At 36.8% G+C, this 13,527-nt stretch overlaps 1 long non-coding RNA gene across 1 annotated transcript in view; it reads left to right on the forward strand.

Annotated features, from left to right (window-relative positions):
• Positions 1-7,968: 7,968 nt before the first annotated feature.
• Positions 7,969-13,527, forward strand: part of LOC130838372 (uncharacterized) — a 35,063-nt gene continuing 29,504 nt past the window's right edge. Inside the window, exon 1 of the long non-coding RNA XR_009049657.1 lies at positions 7,969-8,095. This is a non-coding gene — a long non-coding RNA (uncharacterized LOC130838372). The remainder of the gene's footprint in view (positions 8,096-13,527) is intronic.

Genomic DNA, 13,527 nt, shown 5'->3' on the forward strand with positions numbered 1-13,527 from the left:
TGCCTTTCATATTTCATGCAAATTTCTATGTAGCCAATCTTAGCTCAAGGAAGGGAATTCATACACAAACAAATAAGATGCCTATGTAATTATATGTATAACTTTATGATGCTATAAATAAGAAAAAAGTCATGGAAAGATACACCCTAGGTTTCTTCAGGGAGATGGTAGTGGAGGGATATGGCCAGAAGCTAAATATAGTATGGTATATTTATGCAACACAAAACGGTGCAGCTGTTATAAAGAACAAGATGTGTTTGTATGTACACATATGGAAAGCTATCCTGATGGAAAAAAGCAAGTCAAGGAAAAATATCTAAAACATAATCTTATTTATGGAAAAATAATTCACTATGTGTGGGGATACAGACATAGGTCACTATATCTGTACTAGCTGTGTGAACTTCAAGCAAGTTAATCTCTCTACCTCTCATTTTCCTCATTTGTAAAATGGACCTGGTAATACTAATGATAGTATCTGGATTGTAGGTTGTTGTGAAGATGAAATGAGACTCATAAAGTGCCTAGAATATTGCTTAGCAAATAGCAAGTGCTCAATAATATTATTATTATTTTGCTTATTTCTATCATTATTAATACATCTCAATGGAAATCATTTTCCTCCTTCTCATACCCTATCAACTCAATTCTGTCCTGTCAAATCAAGGAGAAAAGGAGGAAGAGAAGGGGATCTGATTTAAACAGAGCTGCCCCAGAAGGTTGCCACTGGCCCATGGGTCAGTGAGTTGTAACCCTGGGTAGTCATTAAAAGGATGTCGATGGCAAAAAGATGCAAGGTCAAGCAATGCTTATCCAGAAAAAAGCCTGGGATTCAGACAGGCGTTTCTGGCTGTGTGAGTGAGTATGTGCGCATGGGTGTATGTATTTGTTCTCATGTGTTAGCACACACATGCTAGTGTATAAGTTGGAAAGAACCAATAAAACAAGTGAGAATGAATGCACATAAGGAAACATTTAAAAATTCCTGCAAAGGTGAGTCAGAGTGCTATATATTATATTTTCTGATCCACACATGAGAGTTAAAAGAAAGGACTGCCAGCATACTCATTTATGCACCCTGAGCCCTGCAATTTATTTCACTGTATTTGATGTTAGCAGGGAAGCATTTATTTATTTAAAATTACTCAGAATACAGCACAAAGAACTATTCTGTAGGTATGAAATGTGTCTTAAAAAAAATCCCTCTCTTGCGCTTTTGACACATTGTGACCACAGTAAAGGAAAAATGAAGCTTCTTTTGTTTCTAGATGCTGCTGGAGGAAATGAAACAATGGGGCATGAACACAGTTCTCAACCTTTTTTTCTATGGGGGCACCCATGGCTGACTAATGTTCCCTAGCACAATGCTTTTCTAAACACAATTCCCAGCACACTGGCCATTACTTCATCTCATTCACTGCCACCCAAGAGAGCATTTCAGGATACAAATGAGTGAGACTGACATTGAAAGAGGATAACCTTGGAGACATTCTATTTTTTAATTAAAAATGTAATACATGAATATATTCTCATTGTAAAAGACTAAAACAATATAGAAATATATAGGATATACTCCTGTACCAGCCTCTCACACCAAAACTCCTCCTCTCCACAGAGAAGCTAATAAATTATTAACAATTTGGTGTGCATCCTTTATATATTAAATTTGCATTTATGTGTCCATATGTATGCATGTATTTACCTGTATCTTTATATCTACATATACACACATACTGGATTATGTCTCCATAAATAAGATTATATTTTAACTATTTTTTTGTGATTTGTTTTCCATATACCATCATAACACTAGAATATCTTTGTGTATGGGTACAATACAGACCCATCTTGTTCTTTATAACAGCTGCACAGTATTATGTTGCATAAATATCCAACATTTTATTTAACCTCTTTCCAATTGGTGGCTACTTGTGTTCTTTTTTATTATTAAAAACAATGTTGCACTGAAAGTACATGCTCATCCTTGTGCATGTTTCTTTGTATACAAATGTATTTATTAAGAACAGATATGTAGAAGTGGAGTTGCTAGGTCAGAGTACCCACATTTTATTTATTTTAGTATTCAATTAGATGCAAAATATCCCCAAAATTTGTACCAATTTACACTCTCTCCAGTGGCAGTATTTTTTCAGTCATTCAAAAAAGATTTATGCAGTGACTACTTACTTACCTACCTACTTAGCTATCTATCTACCTACCAGCTACGCACCCACCACCTATCTAACATGTGGAGGAAAATAAAGCAGGTCAAAGGTATTAGGGATGATAGGCACAGGTTGCATGTTTAAGTTAGGTGGTACAGGTACCTTGCTAAAAAAAGGTAATCTCAGAAAAGCTTGAAGAAAGAACTGGAGCAAGCCACACAAATATCTGAGGGAAAAGGATCAGGGTAGAGGGAGCAGCAAGTAAAAGTAACTGAAAAGAACAGAAAGCTGGTGTGTACTAAGAAAAGCAAGGATGCCAGTATGAAAGGGCTGGAGTGAGCAAGGGGGAAAGTAGAAGAGAGCAGCAGTAATGGATGTACAAGAGTATCCATCTCCCCAACCTCTTTCTAATACCAAGGAACATCCATCTTTAAAGTGCTGGCTAATCTACTGGCAAATTTTACTCTTTTTTCAAATTGCATTCTGCCTGATTACTAATGGGATGGGGGATCTTTTCACATGTATATTGGCCATTTTTGTTCTTATTCCACATTTGTCTTCTCATATGTTTTTCTCATTTTTGATTGGATTTTTTTCTTGTTGATTTTTAGGATCTCTTTATATATTCTGATTGTTTATTAACCCTTTCTCAACTATGCATCTTGCAAATATGTTCTCCCAATTTGTCTCAATTTTTATGAAACCCAACCTGTACACTTTATTTATGAGTTCTTATATTGTTTTTAGTTTAAGGAGACCCTCCCCATCATAAAATAAATATCTTTCTATGTTCTCTTCTGATGGTTTTGTAAATTTGTTGTTCATTAATCCATTTGGGATTTATATTTGTGAATGTCACAGTTAAGGTATAATCATGTATATAATATATGCATGTATATTATTTTTTCTCCCTTTTCTGATTTTAAGTACAAAATTTATTATATTACAATTTTATATATATTAATCTCTTTCTGGAGTTATTCAGTTCTATTTTTTATATTCCTGTCAATACCACAGTGTTTCAATTATTAAAGTTTTATAGTGTATTTAGATATCTGTTATGGATCACTTTTCCTCATTGTCTTTTGAAAAGTATTCCTGTAGATTCTATTTCAGATGAATCTGAGAATTAGCTTATCAAAGTCCATTTTATTGGGATTTTATTTAAATGTATAGATTAACTTGAGGAGAATTAACATTAGTACATTACTGAGTGTTCTCATTTAGAGAATAGATCTTCCCATTTGTTTAGATTTCCTTTCATGATTTTCAGTACATTTTTACAGTTTTGTTCAACACAGGTCTTGCATGTTTCTTGTTAAGTTTATTCTTAGGCTTTTTCTGCTTTGTGTTTCTGTTTATGAAAGGGCTGTATTACATTTTATTTTCTAATATCTTTATTTAACTTTATTAGATAAATTCAGAAAAAAACTCCAAATAGAGGCATAAGGGTAGCTTTACACTGATTGTAGTCATTTAATAATCTGCTGCTAGCAATAGAGCATCTGAATTGATTCCCTCATCAGAACAATCTCTGGGATATGACAAATCAAAGAGACTACCTTTAGCCTTTGCTTCGGGACATTTATTTACTCAGGGAGGAGGCAATTAGGCCAAGACCTGGGGCTCATATATGTTCAATCATCCTGGAATCTGAGAAGAACAAAGCAATGAGGCTGGGACTTCTTCCTCTTTCCATATTCAACCCTGCTGCTTTATTTTGACTTCCTTTTGTTTCAAGTCTATTTTATACAACTAAATTTTTAAAATTATGCACATAGAAAAGCACATAAAATAATATAACCTTAATTTAATAGCTGGGTCATTTAATATGACTCAAGTTTAATAGCTGTTTGTTTGCCATATTTGGTTCAGGACATTTTTGGTTTTGTTATTATTAATTTTAAGGAAATAAGATATTATAAATACAGCTAAAGCACCAACCCTTTCCCTTCCCATTCACTCTAATATTGGTGTGTTTCACTTTTATGCACATTTTAAATATTTTTATGATTTTAATGTGCATCTGTAAATTACATTTATTATCTGATGTATTTTTAGTATTTACATAGTTGGTATCAAAACATGTGTAGCCTTTTGTAACTTGATACTGTGGGCTTTTGAAATTCATCCTTGTCGACAAGGACAGTTGCTCATGGTACTTTTATTTATATCCATTGGTCAGACTTAGCCAATCCAGTCGCATGGCTACACCTAGTGGCCAGGGAAACTGAGAGATGTGGTTTTTATTCCAGGCAACAGTGACCCTGGCTTAAAATCTGGGTTGTGTTACTAAGGAAGAAGAGGGGAACTGGTAGTAGGGTACAGCTAGCCATCTCGGCTAAATACTTTTAATTATAATATTTCTTATAGATTTCTGAAATATACCTTTATTGGATTAAGGTGTTTGTTTTCATCTTTCTCAGCTTGCCATAGGATTTTAAAAATTGCTTTTAATTAGGAATAGGTGTCAAACTGTTTTTTGGCATCTTTTAATATGATTATGTGATCTTCTATTTTAATCTGATAACGTAATGTATTAAATTAATAGGTTTCTTAATGTTAAACTATCCTTGCATTCCAGACAAATTTTAATTAATCAAAAATATGAATCTTATATCTGTTAGAAATATATTAATTTCTTTTAAAGCAGTGTAGAGTTTCATTTATTTAGGATTTAAACATACGTTCATAGTTAAACTGGCTCATTCTGTTACTATTTAATATTATTTGTATGGATTTATAATCAAGAGTATGCTAACCATATAGAATTAGTGGGGAAGCACTCCAACTTTTTATATTCTGGAAAATTTGTTTTAACCTAATAATTATCTGTTTAAATTTTAATATAATTTACCCATAATACCATTTGATCTGGGTTTTTTTTTTTAAGGATATATCTTTGACTACTTTTAAAATTTCTCCTATGATCCTATTCTATCTTTTGTTAAGCCAATTTTTCTTATATATATTTTTCTAGAAAAATCAACCTTTTAATTTAGATTGCAAATATGTTAACATATTTGTACCAACAGTATCCACTAGAACTAGCACAGAGTTAATGACAAGTGTATGCACAAGTAGCAATATTCTGCTATGCTTTCAGAAATATTAAAAGAATAGAAAAAGGGATACTATTTTTTTCCTAGTCCATTTGTTTAATTTTTAAAATCTAATTTCTTATATTTTCTTATGGTTTGCTCTTATACAAGTAAGTTTAAAATAAATGAATAAATAAGTCTACAAATCACTTTACTTGATTATCTTTCTTCTAGCATAGATGTAGGTATCTTTTGTAATCTTTTTATTTTATGTCAGCTTTATTAAGGCATAACGTACATTCACTAAAATTCACCCTTTTAAGGTATACAGTTCTATAAATTTATACAGTTGTGCAGCTGCTACCAGAATCAAGGTATCAAATATTTCTACCACTCTTCCACCCCCGAAAAAGTTTCCTTATGCCCCTTGGTAATCCCCAAATACAACATTTTGGAAGTGAATCAAAATTCCAATTCATGTGTTTCACCTGATAAGCCAGGTTTTTCATCTGGGAGAATGCCATGCAGACATCAAATGTGAACAAGCCAACTAGCTTATTTTTTTCTTTCTCTCCTCTGAAATCCCAGTTGTTTTTTCCAAGTGCCTCATTGGTCTAAATGATTTTATCAGGGCACCATTGTTCCTTTTCTTTGCTAGTATACTTTAAAAAAACTGTGGGGGAATACTACTTTTTTATTCGACATGTCAACATCATTGTCTTCATTAAATATTTTCTACATTCATCAGGTGCTTTAACATATTACAGAAATAAACAAAAGAAGGTATATTCTTTGTTCCCACAGTGTTTTCAGATTAAGAGAGAGAATAAACATGGACATATTTATAATAAATAGAATATGGTCTATGATAACCAGGAGGTGTTTTTTGCCCCTCTCTATTTTATTACGGTTGGCCTGTGGGAAAGGGAAGGTGAGAAGAAGTGGGTTAAGTGGAAGGACCCACTGGATTCAGCAGAATGAAATAAATGCAAGATACAGAGGCAACACGAAGAGGACAGAACAAGGGTTTGGGTAGAGATGACATTATAGGAAAGATGATTGCCATGGTTTGCTCTAGCTGAAAGAAGCCTTGCATAAAGAGCCCTTCATTTCGTAGGTGAGGAAACAGGCCCAGAGAGGTACAGTGACACACTGAAGGTCAACCAGATAAGTTGTAGCAGAGCTAGGACCAGAACTAGTTCTCCTAATTCTGTTCTGATGTTCATTTTACTGTCTGCTATGCCTTATCCTAGATGCTTTCAGGAAGCAACCAGTAATTTTCCACTTACTCACATTTGCTTTATGACCCCTTATATCCTACTCTAGCTTTACAAAAGAAACACATTAGCCATCACCTGGGGACATACTCAGTGCATCGGAGGGGCTACCCTTACAGTCTTTCTCAGAGAGTCCACCTCTACCTTTCTTTCCCAAAACCCTCTTGGCAGAGTTCAGGCCCCCTTCTTCACTGGAGGCTTTAATAATGATTCACCGTAGGGCTAGCTTGAAACCTTAACTCTCTTGATATCATTTATGTGGGGAAAAAATATTCCTAGTTCCAAATAACCAAACTAAACTTTCAACAAAAAGCCAGATACATGGGGACTTCCTATAAATTATCTGAATATGTAATTTTTTCTGTTCCGAAGAGGAATAATACATTCTGCTAGAATCTGAAACTATGACCTAACATATATAAATTCAGCTATACTCTGCACAACTTTCTGTAGGTTCTGGTGAAAACTGAACTCTTCCACTGCTACAGCAGTTGCACCCACAATTCTACTCCAAATTCAAGATAGTGCAGCAAAGTGTCTCAACATGTGGAAAATGGGTAGAGTACACGAGAAAATAAAGTGGAAAACGCACTGGTGACAGTGTCTTCATGTTACAGTTCTTTGCTGCAGTGTAGTTTTTTCAGGTGGCCCCTCTAAAAGAAAATGGGATACTTGGATACCAAGTTCAGTCCACAAAGGAAATTCAAATTAGGTCTATACCAAATGTAGCACTTTCAAACATCATCTCCGGTATTTTCATCAGAATATTCTATGTTCAACAATATTTTTGAAATATATGTGCACAACATTGTGCTGTGGGGAAGTAAAAAAGTAGAGTAACAATAGAACATAGCCCTTGATATAGGGACAGTTGGGAGGTACAGGTTGTGATATTGCAGGAATTCAGAATCAAGAAACAGAACTGTATGGAACATGAAAGACTTCATGTAAGAGGTAAAATTTAAGGATAGGTAGACTCTGTGCATGTGGAGAGGAATAAGGAGCAGAGCTGATGTTCAGCTGGATATTCTGGAACAGTGGCACTGGCATCTATTCTGTATGACTGGTAATCCACTGTGAACGGTCACTGTACTTGCCAAATTGGTCATTAGATATTCTGAAGATCACCCCAGCAGGCATTCCTGGACACAGCTGTGGAAGTGGCTATTGGGAGGTCGGGGATCAGTTCAGCTTTCCTAGGCATCAAAAGGTAACCAACTGATCAGAATTAGAGATTTGTTTTAAATTGTTGCTGTGTTCAGTTAAATCTTATATATGCTGTGCACACATTTCTTCTGAGATTATACAGCTAATCTCTCAGTCAGATTGACATCAGTCTTAAACTTCATTATCATACAGCCATAGGTATCAAAACGACAAAGACACTCAGTGGGTATAAATGATTATTATTATTCTTGAACAGAACAAGAACTGTACTGTCTCTCATAACACTCAGATCCAATTTCAATTCCTCTTCAGGACAAACTTTAAAAGACTATCATCAAGAAATCTAAAAAAACAACAACAAAGCAAGCAAGCAAGCAAGCAAGCAAGCAAGAGCCGAGCTGGTCGGTCTTGTCTAGCAGGTGCTTCTGCTGTTTCACCTTTTGAGGTAAGTAGCCTCAGGGACATGGAACCAATTTTCAACAGTGATTTGCTACGATATTGAATACACATCTCAACACCTTCATAGATAGAAAAGGAGGGTCTGATTCATCAACACTTTCCTTTAGGTCAGCAAACACTCAGGGAACAATTAGACTGTTTATAAAGCCTTGGTACCCGGAATAGTGCAAAGTCAATTTAGAAAATATATTGAATATGTGAGCTTTTCCAAATTGTCATCAACTGTTATGACAAGCTATTAAAGAAGCTATTGTAGAGGACTGAAGGAGCAGCTGATTTCAAAACAGTAAATCAAGTCTTGGTCAAGAGCACTGATGAAAAGAGAACAGGATTCTTGCTGTGTTTATGAGTGGCTCAAGACAGCTTTAATACACATCAATCACAGGTAGGCAGCATGCTCCGGTCTGTGCCCCCGACTCTCAGTGTGACCTTTTGTGAGTCACCAGACAGCTTTCAGGCTCGGTTACTCAGCCGAAAACAAAGCCGAAGAGCAGAAACCTCAATGAAAAACAGGCACTGCATCGCTAATGAGATTTCCTGGGGAAATAAATTCCTCACCTTTACAACCCCCTCTCCGTGACACTCCCCACTCTAGACCACCACGTCCCGCACTTTCAAGAGAAGGTGGACAAAGTGAAGTGTTTAAGGCATGTGGCTGTGCTATACTCCCAGCTTCAGAAGAATTTATTGGGAAGAATTCACTGTGCTTACTTAAAATAGGAAAGCCATAGAGAAAGAAATGGTCACATTATCTTGCTTTAGAAATTAGAGCACTAACTTTGGGTCCAAAATCTCTCAATCAGCTATGGTTTGCTTAGAGATTTGAGAGGGCCGGCCAGGGAATCTCACCCTTTCAGTTGGTTCTAAACAGTTTATGGCTGTATAACCAGTACTATGAAATATTTCCACTCCCTATAGGCAAAATCATTCATTATTGTGAAACTTTCTGCTCAAATTATAAGATTAGAGTTGCACGAACATGTAACACTATGACCGTGGATGAAACAAAGTTTAGAACAGAATATGCAGAACAGCAGCTTCTTAGGAGGGTAGTAAAACAGGCTGAGGGTGGGCCTGGAGTTTGGAAATGCCACCAATGCTTTCAGCCTCCATAGCTTTATGGTGCCGCCGACACCTGCAGAAGAAGGGAGCTCAGAAGGAAGACATGGCCGACAGAACCTGTGGCCCTGGAGAATGAGGCTGCACTTTCGTTTTTAAGATTGTTGATCCCTTGGGGTTGCAGTACACACACACACACACACACACACACACACACACACACACACACGTGTCTGTCTGGCACATATGTGTCTCATTTCTGAAGCTAGCCCCCTTGGAAAGGTTACACATGGCTGAACACTACTGAATCAGTCAGTCTATTTAGTGGCTTGTAAGAAAAGCTGACGATATCACGGCTCCAAGGCAGGCTGCCACCCCAGAGCCTCAATCGTAACTAATGGGGGTTTAAAAGGGAGATCAGAAAATATCATGCAGATAAAATACAGAGATAGGAGAAAAGACCATAACCTCAATCTGCAAAATGTAATAGCTTTGTCAAAATAAAAGCCAAAGCTAAACTCTCCCGCTGCTGCACACCTCCCAGCTCAAGGGAACTGTTCAAGCAGAGAAGCATTTTCTATTAGCACAAACTCTGAATGCAGCAGGGAGAAACTCAGCCATAATATCTGCACAACGGCCCCTCCATGCAAACACCATTCCAGTAATGGGAAATTTTAATGATGTAAAGCAGTAAGGTCACACGATATGTCCAGGCAGCCCTTGGAAAGACACTGCCTTGGCAGATATTACAGAGGAGAGCTCAGAATTGCTCTTGGTTCATTAGGCTTTGCCTGAGGGTTTTTTTCTTCCACTATTAACTACAAACAAGGTTGAGGTTCTTGTTACTCAGTTCCTTGTATGCAATGCAAAGAGGTGAAGGGCAGGGTTTGTAAATACGGAAAGGCAGACAGCTTAGACGTGTTTTTACAATACTTGAAATATTCTGAGTCACCTTAAATATGAAAATTGCAAAAGCCTTATCAATGTTGCAGTGGTTTTTTCCCCAGCAGAAGGACTTTTATCTACTTGTGTATAGATAAAGGTACTATATGCACATAAATATACACACATGGGGTGGATTGATTCCCTCCCCTCCATCCAGCACCACCACATCTTCTTACAGTTTGCCTCCTTCTCCCAGCTTTATGACCCCATTGAGATCACTCTTACTGTTTTCTTCCTCGTTACATTTTGATATTTCAAAGCATGGCCTGGATCTCACTCCCATCTCCCCACTCCACATTATTAATGAATTGGAAAGCAGACATCATTAGTTTTCGGAGACCATTTCTTTTAAAATTTACAGACCCCTTCATCTGAATCCCCAGAGACAGTCTGCTGTTCTCATCTTAGAATCTTATTAGCATCATATCTTCTGTATCCTGCCATGCAAACTGCATGGCTATGCACTTTCTAGCACTTGACCCTTTTGCGGACGGAATTAATTTACTCTTTGAAGATGCAGCAGCATGCTGTTGTGCTTGTTAAAGAAAGAAAAGCCAAGCAAGGAGATGGCAAAGCAAGCAAAGAAAATTCCTGATTTAAAAGCAAGCTCTTGTAAGGGAAGTTAGGGGGAGACTGGCCAGGAGTAACTAATAGCTAGTAAGTATTGATAGAAACAGGCAAATAAGCTGATTAGCAGGGATCACTGAGAATTTCTGCATCCAACTACTAACAAGCATTGGAACAAGCTCCCAGGTATGGAACAGATTACAGGAATTTGTTTATACTAGAACCTTTCATTCTTAGATGTCCCTTTGGTTTAATATGACCCAGATCAGCATTAGAAGATAAGTAAAGTAGCTCATTCTGATTTGGTCAGACAACCGACCTGTCTCCTGAAATCTTTCAGACTCATTTATTCGGTACTCATTGTCTGCCAGGTATTGTTCTACATGCAGGAGATACAATAGTGAGTAGTATGACATCCCTTCATTGGAAGAACTTATTTTCTGCTGAACGAGTGAAAAACCAGAAAGTAAACGGACTTAAAAATATAACTTCAGGTAGCTATAAGTGCTATGAAGGAAAATGAAGCCATTTAAAAGAACAGAGAATGTTAAGGGGAATTATTTGAAACAGGATGATCTATTACAGAGTTGACGTTCAAGCTGGGACATTGATGATGTAAAAGAGTAAGCCCTCTGAAGATTTTGGGGATGAGTTCCAGATAGAATGTAAAGGCTTTGAGACCAGAACAAGTTGGCATATTAAAATTTAAATACGGCTGATGTGGCTGGAGTGGAGTGACAGAGGAGAGAATACTGGGACAAATAAGCAGTGGCAAGAAGTAGACTCTTAAAGACCATGATAAGGAGTTTGAATTTTATCCTAAATATGATGGAAACAATCAAAGGTCATATGTTTAAGCTTTAGGGTGACTCTTGCTGTTTTATAAAGAATAGACTCAAGGGGAGAGATAGGGGAGCAGAATGAAAGCAAGGAAACTGGACAGAAGGTTATCTTAGAAGTCTACACAAGAAATTGTTACGGTGTCTTGAACTTAAGGTGGTAGCAGTGGAAGTGGTGAGAAGTGGTGGGATTCGGGATATATTTTGAAGACAGAGCTACAGAACTTGTTGAGGAATTGGATGAGGAAGAGAATGGTGATATCTTTAACCAAGTGGCAGAAGAGTGAAGTGGAAGAGATAGAAAATGAAATAAAAAGCCTCATTCTGGCCAGGTTAAATTTGAGATGACCAATAGATATCCAAGAATTGATAGTGTGGGGTTTATAGAAGAAATCTGGAGTTAAACATTTTGTAATTACAAACTTATAAATATCATTTCAAGCCATGTAACTAGATGAGATCATCACAGGGTTAAGTTTAGACAGAGAAAAGGCTCAAAGATGGCTTTGGGACATTCCAAAAAACAGAGGTAAGGAAGAAAAAAAGGAGGCATCAAAGGATACTGAAAATGACTAACCAGTGTTATAGGAGAACAACCTGGAAAACACCACCAAACAATAACAACAATAACAACAACAAGATATTTGAAAAAGGAGGGAGTGATCAATAACATAAAATGCCACCAGGAGTTTGAGTGAAATGAGAACTGACAATTGGTTATTTGATGTGGTAAGATGAAAATCATTGGTCACCGTGACAAAAGAATTTCAGTGGAGGACAAAAACTTGACTGAAGTGCATTATGGACAAATGGGTGTGAAAAAAGCCACGTAAGCAATCTAGACAACTTTACTGATGAATTTTCTCAGAAAGAAGAGTGAAGAAATGGAGTGGTAGTTGGAGGGTTATATTGAGATGAAGGAAGGTTTCAAGTTGGGAGCAACCACAGGATGTTTGTACACCATCAAGAATGATCCTCCCAGAAAAGGAAGAGGATGATGTGTGAGAGAGTGTATAATTTCAGGAACGATGACTTTGACCAAAGAAGGGATGGGATTCAATCCTTAAGTCAAGGCTTTAGCCTTAGACAGGAGCAAGGACAAGCCAGTCATTGTTTAATAGAAGGGAAGGTAGAGATTATAGGTAGTAGATTTGGTTATGAGAGGAACTAGTTCTCTTCTGATAGTTTCTAATTTCTCAATGAAGTAAGACATTAAATTATCAACTAAGAGTGAATAGTATAAAGGATGATTTGACATTTGTAGTGAAAAAATTTTAATGTGACCAGTCAGCATGATCATATTTTCCCTTAACCACTCTTATCTGTTTAGGTAAGGGTTGAGAGTAAGTGGTGTGATGGATTTACCAATATTGGGTTTACCAGCAAGTTAAATAAGGAAAAGAGGGGCAAGGCAGTAAAAAAAGCATAACAATTACAGTAATAGACCATGGAATATAATATTGATACGAAGATTGATTGTATGAGAAAAGTGGACATGAGGATGAATCAATTGATGGGTGTGTACAGTAGTTTGAAGAATTGTTGGCATATAGATAATAAAGTTGAGTGAGCTGGAAACTTTAAATTTTTTTATTTTAATTTAAATTTATTTTTTTATTGGGGTATAGTTGCTTTACAATGTCATATGGAAACATTTTTTTAAAAAGCGATTCTTAAATCTATATTTTGGAAGTGGTATAGCGGGTATCCGAGAAGGGATAGAAGAAAAGATTAGTGGAAGGAGGACAGCTATCCCACTTCAAGGCCCCGAGGATATGTGAAAAAAAAGCATCCACCACTTGAAGGGAAGGAGGAGAAGCAGAGCCCTAAGGGATAACCAGATCAAGAAGATAACCAGAGGACTTCCTAGGTGGCGCAGTGGTAAAGAATCCGCCTGCCAATGCAGGGGACACAGGTTCGAGCCCTGCCCTGGGAAGATTCCACATGCCACAGAGCAACTAAGCCCGTGCGCCACAACTATTGAGCCTGTGCTCTAGAGCCCATGAGC

This window comes from Hippopotamus amphibius, chromosome 16 (genome assembly GCF_030028045.1).
Source record: "Hippopotamus amphibius kiboko isolate mHipAmp2 chromosome 16, mHipAmp2.hap2, whole genome shotgun sequence".
Lineage (NCBI taxonomy): Eukaryota > Metazoa > Chordata > Mammalia > Artiodactyla > Hippopotamidae > Hippopotamus > Hippopotamus amphibius.